General features: G+C 42.5%; 1 protein-coding gene and 1 long non-coding RNA gene across 3 annotated transcripts in view; one reads left to right on the top strand and one right to left on the bottom strand.

The window, feature by feature from the left end:
* Positions 1-18,968, bottom strand: part of ADAMTSL1 (ADAMTS like 1) — a 460,511-nt gene that overhangs the window by 323,521 nt on the left and 118,022 nt on the right. The window lies entirely within an intron of this gene.
* On the top strand, positions 8,694-12,608 carry LOC148683450 (uncharacterized). Its single transcript, XR_015947208.1, has 3 exons — positions 8,694-8,855; positions 11,373-11,483; positions 12,509-12,608. It is a non-coding gene; the product is annotated as an uncharacterized LOC148683450 (long non-coding RNA).

Raw genomic sequence — 18,968 nt, 5'->3', positions numbered from 1 at the left:
CCATAGCTGCCAAGTCCGGGTGGTAAAGATCCGGGATCGGCAGCGCGCGCATGACCGGAAGTTGCGTGATGCCCTTCTATGGGCACCAGAAAATGGCGGCGCCAGCGCCGGAAGTCGCTTCCGCGCATGACCGGAAACACGTAAAAGCGACTTCCGGCGCCGGCGCCGCCATTTTCTGATGCCCATAGAAGGGCAAAGCGCCACCAGAAGTCGCGTCACGCAACTTCCGGCCATGCGCGGAAGCGACTTCCGGCGCCGCCATTTTCTGGTGCCCATAGAAGGGCCAAGCGGCACCAGAAAAATGGCCGCCGGGCAGAAGCCAATTTAAGGGACAATACCAGGATTTTTCACCAAACGGGAGACCGCCGGGAAACAGTAAGAAAAAAGGGGTTTTCCCGGCGGATACGGGATACTTGGCAGCTATGCTTCCATCCAGCAACACAAGGAAGACCCTTTTCCTCCATGAGCCTCAAAGTGAGTCAATACAAACCCTCCCCCCTCCACCCCAGGGAAGGGTCTAGCAGGAAGGGAAGAAATACCTGTTTATGCTTACACTTCCTCTCCCTTAATATCCACGAACTGCCAGTGGTAACCACCCATCTCCTATCTAGTCGACTTAATTCTACCATTCCCCCATGTTGATCTTCCCTCCTGGAACCCAACGTAGAAATGGCTAGTTCCAAACATGCTTTTGTTTCTGTTTTTGTTTGGTCTCTTGCCAGATGGAACCCATAATAAATGCAGAAGAATGATATACTCTCATATGTAAGTTACTAAATCTTCCTTAGCGGTTACAGCAGTCTGGGATCAGTTGACAATTACTGTTATATTTTCTTTTCAACGCAGCCTGCTATTTTCTCAATTTCCTTATCTGAGCCCTTTAATAAAAAACACTTTAAATCAGTAGCCTGAAGTCCACCGACTTGGCACATAGCTTGGGAGTCAGGCCTGCCTCACCCACATGTTTAATTGCCTCGTTCATGCGAGGTGTTTTTTTTCTAAGGAGAGAACAGAAATTACAGAAGGGAGTCTAGCTGGTAGGGGACAAGTGGACTTGAGAAACATTATTTTCCTATTCTCAAGAAATCTAGTATCTCTTAAGTGCCTCCAAGCTTGTGAGCAAGAGGATAAGGGGAAGCGGTAAGGTAAAGGTAAAGGGACCCCTGACCATTAGGTCCAGTTGTGACCGACTCTGGGGTTGCGCGCTCATCTCGCATTATTGGCTGAGGGAGCCGGCGTATAGCTTCCAGGTCATGTGGCCAGCATGACAAAGCCACTTCTGGCAAACCAGAGCAGCACATGGAAAGGCCGTTTACCTTCCCGCTGTAGCGGTTCCTATTTATCTACTTGCATTTTGACGTGCTTTCGAACTGCTAGGTTGGCAGGAGCTGGGACCAAGCAACGGGAGCTCACCCCGTCACAGGGATTCGAACCGCCGACCTTCTGATCAGCAAGCCCTAGGCTCAGTGGTTTAACCCACAGCGCCACCTGGGTCCCTTGTAGGGGTGGTAAATCTTGCAGAGGTGCCTCTCCACTAAAAGTACCTCCCTGGATGCCACAATTTCATATTACTAACCCAGGAAACTGTGGGTTAAGGTAACCCATGCTAAAACTTTTCTTTTTAAATTGTTGACTTGCTACAGTTAGAATAAATTGCAGTTTTCTGGGTCTCTTTGTAACAGGGTGTTATGATTTAGTCAAAAGTGAAGTAGAAGCTTTCATATTCTTCCTCTCATGTGTACATGAATACATGTAGGGATGTTGGAAAATTCCATAGGAATGGAAATGGGAGTGGAAATTGCCACAATTTGCATATTCACCCAGGGTCGGGAACAGAAATCACACAAGCGAATAGAAGTGGTATCCACTATCATTTGTTACCTAAAAAATAAAAATGGCTTAACTTGTTTGCTCTTGGATCCTGCCCTTCTCCCAGAAGACAGCTAGAGGTAAAAGGTAAAGGTACAGGACCCTTGGACGGTTAAGTCCAGTCAAAGGCGACTATGAGCTTGTGGCGCTCATCTCGCTTTCAGGCCGAGGGAGCCAGCGTTTGTCCTGGGTCATGTGGCCAGCAGGACTACATTGCTTCTAGTGCAATGGGACACTGTGATGGAAGCCAGAGCGCACAGAAACACCATTTACCTTCCCGCCACAGCGGTACCTATTTATCTACTTGCACTGGTGTGCTTTCGAACTGCTAGGTGGACAGGAGCTGGGACAGATGAACGGGAGCTCACTCCGTCGTAGGGATTCAAACCGCCAACCTTCTGATCAGCAAGCCCAAGAGGCTCCGTGGTTTAGACCACAGCACCACCAGCATCCCTTAGACAGCTAGAAGCCTTGTTTGGAAAGCATAATTATGCAAAATTCTTTATCTGGACTGAATGCTCAGTATGCCCTTGAATGGTTGTGTGGGTGTGGTAGAGACGAATCAGGCATGAGAAATGAACTTCTGTGTTTCTTGTACAGCCAACTTAAGTTATTTGCATTTGCGATTCTCTTTGTTTCGCTATTTGGAATCCCTAAACATGAACTTGGAAGAAATCCACTCTGCTTGCCTGTGGAAGGAGCATAACTCTTCAAGCCTGTCTCTTTTGATCCTTTATTGAGCTGAATGGCAGTTTCAGTTACTACCACGTTTGCTTTGAAACCTGTTTCTGGGGGAATCACACTGCATTCTGCTTTGGAAACCTGTGTTTAAAATACATTTTATTTAAAACCTTAGAGCCAAGTCTAGGTTTGGCTCTGAATTTTTTTTTTGAAAAAATAGCAATAAAGAAAGATCAAATTGTTAAAAAGCACTGTTTCCTTCATCCCTGCAAAGGCTCCATCTGCTTCAAAGACAAGAGGGAAACATTGTAGACCCTCGATTGTGCCAGAGCCAGGATCAAAAGGGCATGTTCACTTACTTTCAGATGCAACCACTTCTCAAAATACACTTAAATCAACAACAAAACCAGCCTACAAAAATGAGAACTACATTTTACATATTACATTGTTTATTTTTGAACTCGGAGCCAAATTTAACAATCAGAACATAAATGAAGAAAGAGAGGGCTGTTTCCAGTGTACAAGAAAATGACAAGAGCTGTGCTTCTCAGCCTTTCTACCTTGCTCGAAAAGGAACCATAGAGTTGTAGAGTTGGAAGGTACCCCAAGGGTCATTTAGGCCAACCCCCTGCAATGCAGGAAACTCTGAATGTTCCTTATGACACCCATAGGCATAGCGTTGCAGGGCATATGCAGGGCCGGGCACTCAGGCTGCCTTGGACAGGCCTGCTGGGTATCCCCAGCTAGCTGTTAGTTTACCATGAGGTCAAATTTCAAATTAGTTCTTATCAAAGTTCCTCCGGCTTCTGTGCAAGGCACTTAACTAAAAACAATCAAACTCAGTTGCTGACTGGCTTGCTGGTACCGCTTCTTCCACCTTCTGAGGAAAACACAGGAATTTGATGTGACAAATTACTGTCACAATCTTGTACAAGTTACTTTTCAAAACTGACACCTATGAAAACAAGCAGCTAAGGTCTGGCCATACCCATCCATTTGCTAATCTCTTCTTCCCCTCTGAATCTAGGATTACTGATTTTTATTCCCTTTAATAAACCAGAATGTGAGAAATAGCTTCTGTACGGTTGTGCTTCACGGAGCTTTTCAAGCTGCAAAAAAGCTTTCTACACTTGCCAGCTCAGGTTTCCCTATTCATACATAATCTGTCAACTCTCATACAGCTTTTAATGCTCTTCCTGTATTTAAACACAGAGATTTCATATCACTGGAAGCTGAAGTCCCCTGAGAAACCAATGGTAGCCCTTCTGCTAAGCCTAATTTCTATCTTTGAAAGACCTTGTTGGTTTTCCTTTAACGAGGTAAAGATTTCATGGACTGGGCTTTGCAGCTGACGTTCATTTTTGGGGTTCAGAACTAATACTGTCTTCATGGTACATGGTACGACATCTTTTATTATTATAGGAGGTACGTCCCAGTACATTTCCGAGCACAATTCAAAGTGTTGGTACTGACCTTTAAAGCCCTAAATGGCCTCGGTCCTGTATACCTGAAGGAGCGTCTCCACACCCATCATTCATCCCGGACACTGAGATCCAGCACCGAGGGCCTTCTGGCGGTTCCCTCATTGCGAGAAGTGAGGTTACATAGAACCAGACAGAGGGCCTTCTTGGTAGTGGCACCCACCCTGTGGAACGCCCTCCCACCAGATGTCACAGAGAAAAACAACTACCAGACTTTTAGAGGAGATCTGAAGGCAGCCCTGTTTAGGGAAGCTTTTAATGTTTGATGCTGTACTGTTTTTAATATTCAGTTGGAAGCCGCCCAGAGTGGCTGGGGAAACCCAGCCAGATGGGCGGGGTATAAATAATAAATTATTTTTATTATTAAATACTGTTGTATTAAATACACAAACTTTGAGACTGTCCAACCAAGCACAGTATGCTGCAACTTGTAAGCTTCCCAGAGCACTATGGCGGCAAACATGGAAGAAGCAACAGCAGCCTCCACACACAAGGTGCAAAATGACTCATTCATTTTCAGCCCTTTTTCAGCCTGATAGCTGAAGGTTAAACTAGGTAATCTTCTGAAGGTCACATGCCAGAGGTGGGCAGAGGCAGACCAAAGACAATTAAGTTTTACTTATAGAGAACATATATCTCTATCCTCCATCCATGCATGCAAGCAAGAGGCATTCTCAGATTTCAAGGTCACTTTACAGCCAAGCAAAAACGCTCAAGCGGTCACTGGGGAGGAAGTATGGCCTGGGAGAGTTTTGAGGGAATGACAGAAAGGGTTCCCTGGAGGGTTGCACTTGGCCCAGCCCTGAGGTTCCCCAGCTGTGCTTTAAAACACACAGGTGCTCCTGATAGTGACACCTCTCAAATGAACATTGCCTGTGCTCACACAATGCTTCCAAGTTTAATTTCCAAAGTTATGTACCAGCTTCCCTATGCCTTAAACAAATGTCAGACAAACTTGAATTTAATTGCAGGGGTCATTCCACTTACCCTTTAAAATATTGAATGAATCATTAACTTTCTTCCAATCTCCCCAAATCCTTTCATGTTTTTATGATTTATTAAAGTCTAATGTCATTAGAGGAGAGATAGCCTCAGCTAATAGGGCTATTGGCGAGTTATTGGGGCAGTATATTTTTAAAGCTTTGCAACATTTTTATATGCTGCTTCAGGATCTCCTTAGCTACGGCTGTAATGAAAAGCAGTTCATGTGCTATGAAAGTTAACCCCATATTAAAAGAAAAATATTTACTGAAGTAATGCCCTGATAGGTAGTGTTCACAATAATTTTTTATAATTTGTATAGGCTGCGTTAAATTAAAATACATATTTTGGGAACAATGCAATCAACATTTTGTGGCTGCTACTGGGTTATATTACAGCACAAGTATCATTTGAAGACGATTCCATCCAGACATTCAGAACTTTTATTTATGCTTAAATGTTCAGCCCACATTTTTGCAGCTGTTTGTGTGATTTGAAATTACAACTTTTACATTCTTCTTTTAACGTTTGGTTTTAATTACTGTAACAGCTTTGAGAACCATTATGCTTGAAAAGCATTACATGAATACTTCTGTAAATAAAGAAATGAATGACATGTCTATACTTTGTTACATTTTTCTGTTTGTCATACATTATAGCATAGTTCTGTCTCTTCATTCTGTTGTATTTAAGAATAAAAAAACAGAAACAATTGTATCTGTGAGCAATAAAATGCAGGACAGATGTTATATAAAAGGGAGTTTGAAGGACTCTATAAATGTCCTTTCACAGCTAAATGTACAGACAACCACACCAAATTGTCAGCTGTGCCCCTCTCTTCTCTCAATATGTACATACGGAAGCATACCTGCCAAGTTGCTGCAGAGAAATAAGGGACCGGGCCGGAAATAGCAGACCGGAAGTAGCGCTGCCGCCATTTTGGAACTGGGCGGAGCATGCTCAGAAGTGACTTTTGATGCTGCTTTGCCCAGTTCCAAAATGGCCGTTGCGCCAGAATAAACCGGGGGGAAACAAAAAAATCAGTTTTTCCAGCTAGGAACAGCTGGAAAAACGGGGATTTCCCGGGGAAAACGGGAGAGTTGGCAGCTATGTACGGAAGTGTCTGCCATGCCCTTATGTGTGTTCAATTCATGCGGAACCACATATAGGCACAGCACTGGGAAATGAAGAAATACATTGGCCACTTCTACCTGTGGCTCAGATCCCCACTCCTGGTACCGTGGGGCAAATGTCCACACACAGAGAGACACACACCAGCAAATGGTCAGGGATGATGGCAGTTGTAAACAACATCTTGGGGGACGGGGGACGGGACTCACTGCACTGACGGCCCCTGATTCAGACTGTATGGATATACTTGGTTCTTGTTGATTAAATAGGTGCCTGCAACTAGCCCAAATGTGGTTGGTAGGTGAAATACAGAGTAGAAATTATTTGTTTCCCAGTTGAAAGTAAATTATGTAAGGAACTGTAGAGGAACAACCGTGGAATGTGTATGAACTTACTGGGGGGGGGGGACACGATACCCCTAATTGCTAACATTTTCACTTCCTTAGCTGGAACAAATTCTGTCCAACAATTATACTTAAAACAATATGAGAAATACTTAAAATTACCAAAGAGCCATCACATTGCGCTGGTTTATTAGGTACTTCATCATTTTGTTTTATTTTCTTTGCTGGAGCCTGACCAATTTTACATCTCTTACAGTTTCTCAGACTTAGAATAAAACTTGGAAGCTTTCCTTAGCCCTCTGATCTTTTGCCTATGTGGTGATGTAAAGAAAATCCAGAGCCCACAGGCCGAAGCACCCTCTCCCTCATTTCGAAAACCCCTTCCAGTGCAATGAATAAACAACTGATTTCCTCATGCACACAGGCAAGTTTTGAAATCCTTCACACTACTTCCTGGTGGTACTGGGTGGGGTGGGGGGAAACAGGATGGTATATGACTAAGCCACACTTAGAGTGGGCCCACTGAATCATTTGGTCCAATGGGTCTATGCTGAGTATGCCTTACTTGGATACTATCCACAAATACTGAGATACTGAAAAATATAATTTTGTAAAAAAAAAAAAAACCATGGAATGTAAAATGCTGATTTTAATGCAGCAGGTCTATGCAGCCTTACTGTTTTTGGACGCCAATAATAAACCACCACTTTTTCAGTTATAACTTACACATACCCTCCAACATTTCTCCAATGAAAATAGGGGTGTCCTATTCCATAATAAAGGGACCCAGGTGGCGCTGTGGGTTAAACCACAGAGTCTAAGGCTTGCTGATCAGAAGGTCGATGGTTCGAATCCCTGCAATGGGGTGAGCTCCTGTTGCTCGGTCCCAGTTCCTGCCCACCTAGCAGTTTGAAAGCACATCAAAGTGCAAGTAGATAAATAGGGACCGCTCTGGCGGGAAGGTAAACGGCGTTTCCGTGCGCTGCTCTGGTTTGCCAGAAGCAGCTTTGTCATGCTGGCCACATGACCCGGAAGCTGTCTGCGGACAAACGCCGGCTCCCTCGGCCTATAGAGCGAGATGAGCGCCGCAACCCCAGAGTCGGACACGACTGGACCTGATGGTCAGGGGCCCCTTTACCTTTATTCCATATTATTATTATTATTATTATTATTATTATTATTATTATTATTATTATTATTATTATTATCAAATAATTTTTATCATTTCTACTCTGCCCATCTGACTGGGTTGCCCTATTCATCCTGGGTGGCTCCCAACATACTGTACTTTTCCATGGATAAGACTAGGTTTTGTTACTTTAAAATAAGGTTAAAAATCTGGGGCCATCTTATACATGGAAAAATTTGGTATATGAAAACATAATAAAACATTTGAAGCCACCACTTAAGATACTGAGCTACCAAGTCCCTAAGAATTGTTTGAAATCACCATCACAAATCAGAGGCCTTTAACTGCATATAAATATAAATAAAATCCATCTAATGTTACTCCACTAAGCTGCCTGTTCTTAAAGCATTTGTGCAGAATTTATGATGAGTTCAGAAACCACTTAACTAAACATTTTTTAAAAAATAAAACTCAGAGTATCAGTGCCACACATCATGCCTACATAGTTGAGTTTAAAAACAAAGAGAAACAGAACAAGCAGCAAAGCACAATTCAGTCCATTTATCAAACATTCACCGATGCTTTCCCTCTACTCAGCGCTGGAACATTTATTTAGTTAATAAATCATTTAAGTAAGGAATCAAACCATAAGGAGGAATCACAAGATCCTTATTGCCAAATATTTAATTTGCTTTCATGGTAGCCTTAGTTTTCGTGTGCCCTGCAGCTCATGGTGATTTTACAAAGAAAAGCAGCCAACACAGGGCTGGCTAACTTGCAACCTTCCAGGTGTCGCTGGACTACAACTCCCAGCATTTCTGACTATTGGGCTGAGGGGGGTTTAGGGGAGCGTGACCGCTTCTGTCGCAATGCACCTTGAGCCTCAGTGGCCCTGCACAGGGTTCTGCAACCACCATGTAGGGTGGAAGGCAAGAGGTTGAGCTGAGTGCCAGCTCCACTGGCGCTGCACAGGGTGCCAATGAAACCTGAGATTGGTCGCACTGGCTGGTGGGCTGATGGGAGCTGGCATGGCCAAAAATCGGGAGACACAGATCAAATATCCAAACAACCAAGTGCCTGTCCCCAGAGCAAAGTTTTGTCCAGAATGAATCTGCTGGGGGAAGGGCATTCCAAAGCCTAGAAACAGCGAAACTACATCTCAAAAGCTTTCAACTGAAGATACTGCGAGCTGAAGCAGAGGCCTGCAAAGTATATGTTCTACTGAACATGTATATTCAGGTACTGAAGGTGGATGTTCTCAATATCTGGTTTATTAGTCTTGCACTAAGAGCAGAACAAGTGAGCCTTGTGCTGGTGTTTCCCCTGCTTCCCTCTGGCCACGAGAAAGTGTTTGCAAGCATTTTGTGTGTAACCTAATGTGGTAAAAAGGTACTAATTGTAACGCTTGACATCATTTGACATTGTCTGAATGCTGTGTCAGTGTTATTGCTTCTCCTTTTTTAATCCTACCCCCTTTATTTAACCATCATAAAAGAAACACCTGAAGGAAAATAAAAATTCCCTGATTATTTTTTCTGTCACGCCCATGAAAGCTACTAGAGGAGCCTTGTCTAACCTGGTGCCCTACAAAGGCTTTGAATGCTGGCTGGGGCGTGGGGTGGGAGCTGCTGCCCCAAACATCTGGAGGGCAGCAGGTTGGGGAAGGTAGAATGAGATTGCTTGGTCAGCGCAACCCCCAGCTGACGACATCTATCAACCTAGCAAAGCCTCTCTGTGCTAGAGATCTGTTTTCTATTAACAATCTTCCTGATGCTGTAGTAAAAATATAGGCTATGCTAATTAAAGTATGTCAGGGGATTGTATAACAAAGGACGCTCCAAAGCAGCTATAACAACACACTCTGCATTGAGAGGTTATCGCCGTTTGGGGGTCTGATATGCACTCTGCTTTATTAAAGAAATGAGCTACATTGATGTTGAATGTCTGTGTGTGTGAATGAGAATGAGAGAGAGGGAATGAGGAGGAACAGAACTGCAGCTCCTATCAGTCATTCCTTAATTAAAACCCTTTAAAAATTCTACACAGAGAGCATAATAGAAAATATAATCGGTCTCTTATGCTATATACACCATCACACTGAGTTTAGAATTATGCTGTGTATCAATTTTTTTGCTTAAGCTTAATAATTCATATCCAATTTCACAATTTTTCAAGAGAGTCACACTCTCTTGAAATAATCTCTATTTTTGAACTCATGTAGGTATTTCCACTTCCCAGCACATTATTCTTCAGATTATAATAATGTTCTTCTAACCCAGCCGAGAATTGTTTAAGGGTAAGCGATACAATTTGATATACCAATTTCGGCATGCCAATTTCTCTTCAGCAGCCATGCTAAAGAAAACACATTTGCAATATCCTTTCTGTACCACAAATTGCAATGTACTGTATTATGTGCACCAGTTAACAGGTACAGAGATCATGCTAACAATAGCTGGTATTATTGAGATAATGGCCAACCATTATGGCGCACATTTTTTGCAAATTGTTAGGTCTCCTAGCAAAATAATTCATGTACGAGGTCCTCATCTTCCCCCATAGGTAAATTAGTGGCACATATTTTTAAAAAAAACCTTGCTCAAATTAATTCCAGTTACAATTGTGCTAACATTGTGATCAAGCTTTTATGCTAACAATGTCTAGTATATGAACTCCTATTAATGCAACATGCAGCACAATACAATGGTAGACGAACACAGAGGAGTAAAATGTTAAACTAGCTTCCTGACACCTGCAAGTATCTTTGCTTTGGTGGAAAAGCTTTTGCTGACACAGGCTCAGCTCACATCAAACCATAGTTTATAGCAAACTATGCTGAGAATTAAGACCAAAACTGTTGTCATTGGATTAAGATTATGAAAGCAGGAAGAAATAAGATTATGAAAGCAGGAAGAAATAAGAACTTCTTAACCTGAAACTCAGTACACGGGAAGTCATCTCAAATTGATTAATTTGGTTTTTGAATAATTGGCTCTCTCTTTTTTAATTGGATTGCAATTTGGTCATGTGACAATGTGGCTTTTATTGGAATTGTATTAAAAAAATTAAAAAAAAATAGAATCATAGAATCATATAATCGTAGAGTTGGAAGAGACCACAAGGGCCATCCAGTCCAACCTCCTGCCGAGCAGGAAACACCATCAAAGCATTCTTGACATATGCCTGTCAAGCCTCTGCTTAAAGACCTCCAAAGAAGGAGACTCCACCACACTCCTTGGTAGCAAATTCCACTGCCGAACAGCTCTCACTGTCAGGAAGTGAATGACATCAAACGTTCCTGCAGCACTCCTCCTGTGCTACTGCTGCGCTGCAGATGAAACAAACCATAGTCTGGCTTACATTGTCAAAACTTGTTGTGACTATTTCTGGGTTGTGGTCTATTTCTGCTCAAACAAACTGCAATCGGGAACCATGACTTGTTCTTAACTCACTGCACACGGTTTGTTTTGGGGAAGCAAACCATGAGCCTAAGTTCAGACAGGACAAGTCAGACTCCAGCCTTTTTTTCATCTGTGGCTAAGCAGCAAGGACAAGGGAGCGGCACTTCAGGAGCCTTGCCATGCACCAAGATACTGCTCAATCACATTAAACCAGAATTTGTTTTAAACTATGGCTTTAAGTGACGTGCCAACCAAGCTAAAATGCACCTCTTGAAAGCCAAAAGGAACCGGCACTCAAAAATACTGAAGAATCCAGATCACAGCAATCATGTTAAGTCTGATTTTTTTTCTATAGGGCGCATGAATGAAGGAACAAATAGATCTAGACAGATGAAGCACTTGCTGAGTTCTTTCCACAACCCCGTTGGAAAGATACTGCTGCATAACATTTTGCAATGAAACAAAGGTTAGGTGTGCATTTGGTCTTGTGGCTTGTGGCAGGGAGGCCACCCAGAGAGGAGAGAAACTATTTGAGACTCATCAAAAGCACAAGAGAGATGTAAATGCATGCTATTAAAAAGCCACCCAAAAACAATGGGATAACACTATACTGTTACAAGCAAACCTTCCATTTAAAAAGCGTTTGGGTTAAGATCAGAAGTAATTTGTTTTCCTAATTTTTATTTCACACCAGAGACCAAAAGGTATCGTTTCTAAAAGCCAGACAGAGAAGTGCTTAAGTGGGGTGGGGGGTGGAATCCTTATAAACTCTTTTACAGCAGATCTCAAAATTAAGAAATACCAGTGAGGCTAGTAATGTGGCTGAAAGGCAGGTACACTTGGAACATTTAGAAATGATGTCTTAAAGCACAGCATTGTCTTTTTATATGCAATGGATTTTTGAATACTTTCTCTGCTTGTGCTGAGTTTATGAAGGGTAATCAAGTTGCAATTATTAGGAGGGACAAAAAAATGCCCAGGAGGTGGAGAAATGCCAAAACATATCAAGTCAGAGTGGTGTTGTCGCAAGGGAATGCGAGAGACATAATAGGTAAAAATAATACTGCAGAAATCTGCGCAATAAAAGACCTACTCTGACTTGTGGGACATATCTATGCCACAAACCTGTATCAGTTTTAGAGCATTTAAATGTTGTGGCTCCCCACCCCTCCACTCATGCAAAGGATTGTGGGAACTGGTGAGAATTCTAAGTTACAGATTCTGACCCACTCACAAAACTCATTAGCAGGGTTCCCTGAGAAAGGAAACAATACAGACCTCTTAAGACAGTCAGAGGGAAATCCTATGCAGTCAGTGGGGCTTACGCATCACCAAATAAGAAGGCAAAATATTGCATGACATTTGCATATTATATGTATAGATGCGTGAGGAGAAAACTCACTATATTTTAAATATAATGATAATCTTTTTAATAACAACAATATCAACAACAATAACAATAATTATTTATTTATACCTCCCCATCTGAAGGAAAGTTACAGGGAACCAGGCAGAGGGCCTTCTCGGTGGTGGCGCCTGCCCTGTGGAACGCCCTTCCATCAGATGTGAAGCAAATAAACAACTACCTGACTAAACAACGAAACCTCACTCATCTGGCTGGGTTTCCCCAGCCACTCTGGGCAGCTCCCAGGAAAGGGTCTTCTTGGTGGCTGCTCCCAGACTCTGGAACCCCCTCCCCGGAGAAACTAGACTCCCCCCTTGTTATCCCTCCGTCAGCAGGTGAAAAAGACATGTTTCTACAGGAGAGGGAGGGGGGAGTTAGTGGTACTGTAATTGTAATAACATGGATACAATGATGTTAGAATTGGGAGAATAGAATACTTTTAGGAAAAAACTAAAGGCCAAGGGGAATTATTAGAGACAGAGATGAATAAGAGGATTTTTAAAATTGTTTAAGTTTTATTAATAGGTGACGAGTAAGATTGTTATATATTATATGATGTATTATTATACAAAGAGTTAGTAAAAAGGCGAAAGATTTATACGATCTGAAGAGAAACCAGAGTTAGAATACTGATGCTAGATAGATATGGGTAGTATTGAGAGAGCTGCTTAAGTTGCGTATAAATTAGACTCGGGAAAGGAGGGATGGGGAAGTCGAAGCTATTAATAAGGGTTAGAAATAAGATGTTTTTTGCTTTCTTTTTTCTTCTTTTTTCTTTTTTATGCTTTTTTATTTTCTTCTATTTTCTATTTTCTTTTCTTTTCTCCCCCCCCCCCCCCAGTATTTGGTTTTCTTTTACTAGAACAATGTATGATGAACAAAGAATGATACGTATATTTGTATGTTGGAAAATTTTCAATAAATATATTATTTTTAACAAAGACATGTTTGTTCTAACAGACTTTGGGGGACGACTGCTTTTATTGGAAGGGCTGGTGCTGGGCTGCTTTTATTGTAATTATTTGTATGTTTTAAATAGATTATATATATCTCTCTCTATAGTTTTAATCCTATTAATGTTTAATTGCTTTTAAATGATGGTTTCCCCCCTGCGTTTTTAGCAATTCTTGTTTTTATCTGAAAGCCGCCTTGAGTCTCGTCAGGAAAAAAGGCAAGGTATAAATACATACACACAAACACACACTAGAAATGCACTGGTATCAACTGGTACAGAACTGATGCAATATGCTCCAATTGCCTCGCCTGGCTCATCTTCAAAGGCAGCTCCCAACTTGCATTAATATTGTTTGCTAGCATAATGTTCTTTACAGCACTGTCAACCTGCTGCTTTTCAACAGGATGAAATTTTGAAAATGATATGTGGAATTAAGTGGAAAAAATAAATGTTTCAATACAAACCCACATGACTTGCTGTGATTAAAAAAAAAAAGTGTTCTGAGGAATCGTGGTTGTGCCAAAGCCTGGAGCTATTTTTGGTTGGTTATTTGGCAAACACCTCCTCCTTTCTCCTCCTCCTCCTCCTCAAGAGAACAGAAGACTCTGAGAATTAAAAGCATAAGTGCTTTGAACCAAAGTGCCAAGTGAAATTCATCACAATTTATTGCTCCCTATAAGACAAATGGAAAGCTCCTTAGTTATCTCAAATGGTCTAACCTACTCGCAGTCGTAGGAGCCCGTGAAAACACCATTCCTACCCTGCTCTTCTGGCATTATTAATTTATTTCTTTTCAGATTGTTTAGGGGAGAGATAGAACCGCCAACTTCATCAGTGCATGTAACAATTGACACACAAAAAATTCTTTAGGAGCAATCCATCAGGATTAAATATTCTTCTGATTTCCAAACTGGCTCCTGTTGGGCTACAGACTTACGATTAACGCTCGCTTCATTTATCACTTCTGAAGCAGGGGAAATCTCATTCAAAGAGAGAAGGCTTGGGCAGCAAGTGGAAAAAACAGAGGAGAATGAATATTTCCACTGAATGTGCAAGAGTACCATATGCCTCAATAGAAATGTCATTTCCAACCTTTTAATAATTTTTTTTTAAAAAAAATCCTCCTTTAACTTATTGCTAGAATCAAAGTTAATCTATCAATGGAAAAAATGTTTAAACTAAACGTCAGAACCTGACCTGTAGAAAAGACTCTATGAACTGAAAACACAGGTGCTATATGTAGCTTTGTTATCCATGAAAATCTATATATATATATATATAAATGTAAAAATCGTGAAACCGCGTGTTCCACTTTTCTCCGTAACCGCTTGACCGATCGTCCTGAAATTTTGACACAACGATCCAGGCCACTCCCCGAGCGTTGTTGGGGACAAAAATCCCTCAAATCACACACCTGGGCAGGTATAGACCTGGTTTTCCACCAACTCAAACAGCGCCCTCAAGTGGCGTTATACCCTCCTCCACCCCCTCCCTTCCTGTGAAATCTAAGCCACACCCACAAACCAAATGACATCATCAACCAAGCAACTGAAACCACCAAGTCGGCCATTATCAGACCCCTAGGCTCCTGGGGACAACAGAGGGCTCAGACAAAAGTGCATACTGGGAAATAGAACCCATAACCTAACAGTTCCTTCTCCAAGGGTGGGGGCCAAGGTATGGAGATACATGGGGGAGGGGCCAACACTCCCCAGGGACAACAGAAGGCTTAGACAAAAGTGCATTATGGGAAATAGAACCTAGAAGCTGACAGTTCCTTCTCCAAGGGTGGGGGCCAAGGTATGGAGATACATGGGGGAGGGGACAACACCCCCCAGGGACAACAGAGGGAAGGGTATCCTACCGAAACACAGGGATGAGCCGGGGTGGAGGGAGGAGGGGCAGGATACATCATGGATCGGGACAGGGTGGGTGGGGGATCACAGGAAAGAACCACAGCAACGCGTGGCCGGGTCAGCTAGTATTTCAATAAAACCTTTTTAAAACAACAACTACAACCACCACCACAACAACAGAGCACATCTGACTGGTTCTACAGCAATGAAGTGTTAATGGGCAAGGAAAGATCTGAAGAGACATGGTGAGGAAAGACATGAGGAGATTAAAGTTGGCCAACACTAACCAAAAAGATAAGCATGGAAAAGCAAATAACTGTTTATAGTATGGAGCAACTAGAAGACCCTTGTCCAATCTGTGCCCCTCCATGTGTCAGGCTCCAGGGACTTGGCTTCCTCCTTCCCTTTTGTCGTAGATAAGCAGGACAAAGCAAAAATAGTTGCTTTCCATTTAAAGAAGCCATTCCATTTAAAGCAGCCACTCTCGGAATGACAGTGCTCCCCATTAAGGTTTCCACCCACTTCCCCCCTGGTCACCCCCGTCACTTCCTCGTCTTGCAACCTGATCTCGCAACCACCATGCTTTTTGTGTAGCCACCTTATCTGCTCTACATGACCTTGGACTGATAGGCTGGACATCTGCGAGCGAGAGTCTGTTAGCTCTCTCTCTTTTCCAGTTCTTCTTGTTCACCCCCCAGATTGTCCCAACTTTTGTTTTCAGAATTATGTCCTTCTGCAAACCACTGTTCCAAATCTATACTGCTCCACTGCTCCTGGGCAGCTTCAGAAGAGTGTTGTAATTACTGTATATTCCAGTGTATAAGACGACTGGGCGTATAAGACGACCCCCAACTTTTCCAGTTAAAATATAGAGTTTGGGATATACTCGCCGTATAAGAAATACGACCCGTCGTATAAGACGACCCCTGACTTTCGAGAAGATTTTCCTGGGTTAAAAAGTAGTCTTATACGCAGGATTATACAGTAAATGCATTGCAACATGAATGGGGAACCTGTGGCTCTACAGATGCTGGCAGACTAAAGCCCCCCAGCCATGGTGACCGGGGCTAATGGGGGTGGGGTCCAGCAACCAGCTCCCTACAAGTTCCCCATCTGCATATGATCCTAAAGAGTCCTTTTGGTGGGATATAACATTCTATCAGATTGCCCCCTACCAAGAAGCATTGATGAGGCTTGATGGATTTTGATATTTCTTTTGTGCCAATTATTCCTACGTAATTGCGTAAAATGATGTAGCATATCTGTTAATTCAGTGCAACTTGAATGAAGAACTAAAAATAAAAAAATAAAAATTTGGCACCTGCAACAGTAACAATTGACTACAAACAGCAGCAAGTGATTATAGCACATTTTTGAGCCTGGCTCATTGAACATCGTGATTGTGTCTCATGCATTTCCTACCACCAGCAAGCAGTGATAAAGGGAGAGGGAGAATAAAGAATGACACATGGCCACCACAAACACTCTTCAGCCCTTCACCTGTGCAGGGCCCCATGCATGGACAAATGTGGGATGTAGGCATTACAGGCTAGTAGGTATATTTCCACTTTGAGGCCCACAAGCCCTTCCCCAGTAAATAATTCCACACTGACATGTAATTTTGGTTTAAGTTAATGGGCAAAATTTAGGCCACAACTTTATTGATTACAGCAAAGTGTGTGGTATTGGCTTAGGCATTGGCAACAGACTATAACTGACTCCTGCCTCTCAGCTAGGTAGCCTGGAAGGGTAAACACCAAACGGGGGAGCAACATCAATGAAGACCAACCAAAGCTCACCTTGGGGTTCCTGTGGTACTGGCATAGCCCTAGCCACTCAAGCGAACTTCGGACGAGATCCAGGACCCCCAGATTCCTTTACCGGAATACCCTTATTCATGGAGGGGCAGGTGGTGGCCGTACCTCCCCTCCCGCACACTTCACATAGCCAATGCCTAACTGCCAAACCTTACCAAAGTTGTGATGATTGCTAAGGGGTAGGTGAAAACCAAGTGGCCAGTGCCAATTTGCCAAATGGAAACATTCCTACCCAGCCCCTGTTCCGAAACAGACGACCAACCAACAGCCGAAGTGAGGCCAAAGCAGCAGCCTACAAATGGGAAGGGAGGGCAGGTGTTCCGCAGCGTGATGCAAGTGTCTTGGCCACGTCACACTGCTGCTTTTAAGGGCCCCCAGTCACGCCACCCACACAGGATTGGCTCAAGCAGCCTGGCGTGACTTTGGGGCCTTGCTGGCAATGTCTGGGCTACGCCCACCACCCAGCAACCAACAGGGGGGTGGCTTGGGGGCCCGAGCACAACCAGGACCTTCGGTGAGGAGGATCCCATTTGCACATGTAGGGCTCAAATGGAATCACCAGGCTCTATTAGATCATTTTCTGTGTCCTTTACTGGGGCATGGTGTGTGTGTGTGTGTGTGTGTGTGTGTGTGTGTGTGTGTGTGTGTTATACAGCATGTATCTCCAAAGCAGTTGTGGAGCTGGGCTGCTAAAGATACAAAGATCCCATAAAGTTTGATAAGATAAGATAAGATATCTTTATTGTCATTGTCCCCTTGCGGGGGAAAAACGAAATTACTCGGTTGCTACATCCACTCAGATAAAGCATTCCGCATAATCCAAAATTACAAAACCTAATTAAAAACAGTAAATATAATACAAATAACAAGTAAAATAAGATGACTTCAAAGTCCAGGCTTTCCATTTAAGGCCAAAAAGGTATTTTTATGATTAGCCATGCATTTTAGGCATTCTTCAAGGGACTCAGGACTTTGAGCAAGTGTACATTGAGAAATGTATTCTATAGCTAATTCTAAAAACATTAGAATAATACCCAAATAGTGATACATGTAGATCATATGCAGTGTAAGATCTAACTCAACCACCCAAAGATCTGTTATGTTGTTTCTCTTATTCAAAAACAAGACATTTGCATTGAATGCATATTCCTGATGAATAGAGAAGCAGGAGAAAGACCAGGCACAGGAATATTATGTATACAGAGGACAGCATTGTTGTAAAATGATATATTATATTTGGGCTCAGCTCTTGGGGGGGGGGACGGTCCTTGCCTCGAGCTCCTGAATTTACTACAGCTGAGTTGCCAAAAACTTCCAAACCTCTTAGCCTCATTCCCATTACCAAAAAAATTCCACAGTCCCAGCAGATCAGATTTCATATCAATATTTTAGTGGGCTGGCAGCCAAAGCCTTATCAAGGAAATACGTAATTACTGACTAGACTGTCGCATGCTGAATTCTACAACTCACACACCCCTCTCTGTCTCAGCAACTAATATAATAAAAGTGCAATGAGATAACGTATCTGCCCTTTATTTATTTATTTGTCCATTGCAGTTGAGTTGCTTTAACTGATGAATACTTCATTAAGGCTACAAATGCCTGGTTTGAAGATGAAGTCCCAAATTTATACAGCATACACAGTGATATACATTTGTCTCCTGATGAATAGTTGTTATGGTAATTGAAAAATCTTGCATCAACTTGTTATATTTGGCCACAAGTCAGATATCTAAAATGCCTACAACTCTTCTGTAATTAAAGTTCCTCTCCATGCATTTATTTCATTCCATTGATATTTCTAGGTCAGAGGCATCCATCCCATTATCCAACCAGGCTGACAAGAAATATTTTGGCCACAAGGATTCTAATTTCATTCAGCTTATTATTATGGCTTACATCTGCAAAGCTGCAAGTC

The sequence above is a fragment of the Zootoca vivipara genome, chromosome 15 (genome assembly GCF_965207765.1).
Source record: "Zootoca vivipara chromosome 15, rZooViv2.hap1.1, whole genome shotgun sequence".
NCBI classification, from domain to species: Eukaryota; Metazoa; Chordata; class Lepidosauria; order Squamata; family Lacertidae; genus Zootoca; species Zootoca vivipara.
The sequence above is the reverse complement of the archived record's forward strand: the minus strand, read 5'-3'. Positions and strand labels throughout refer to the sequence as shown.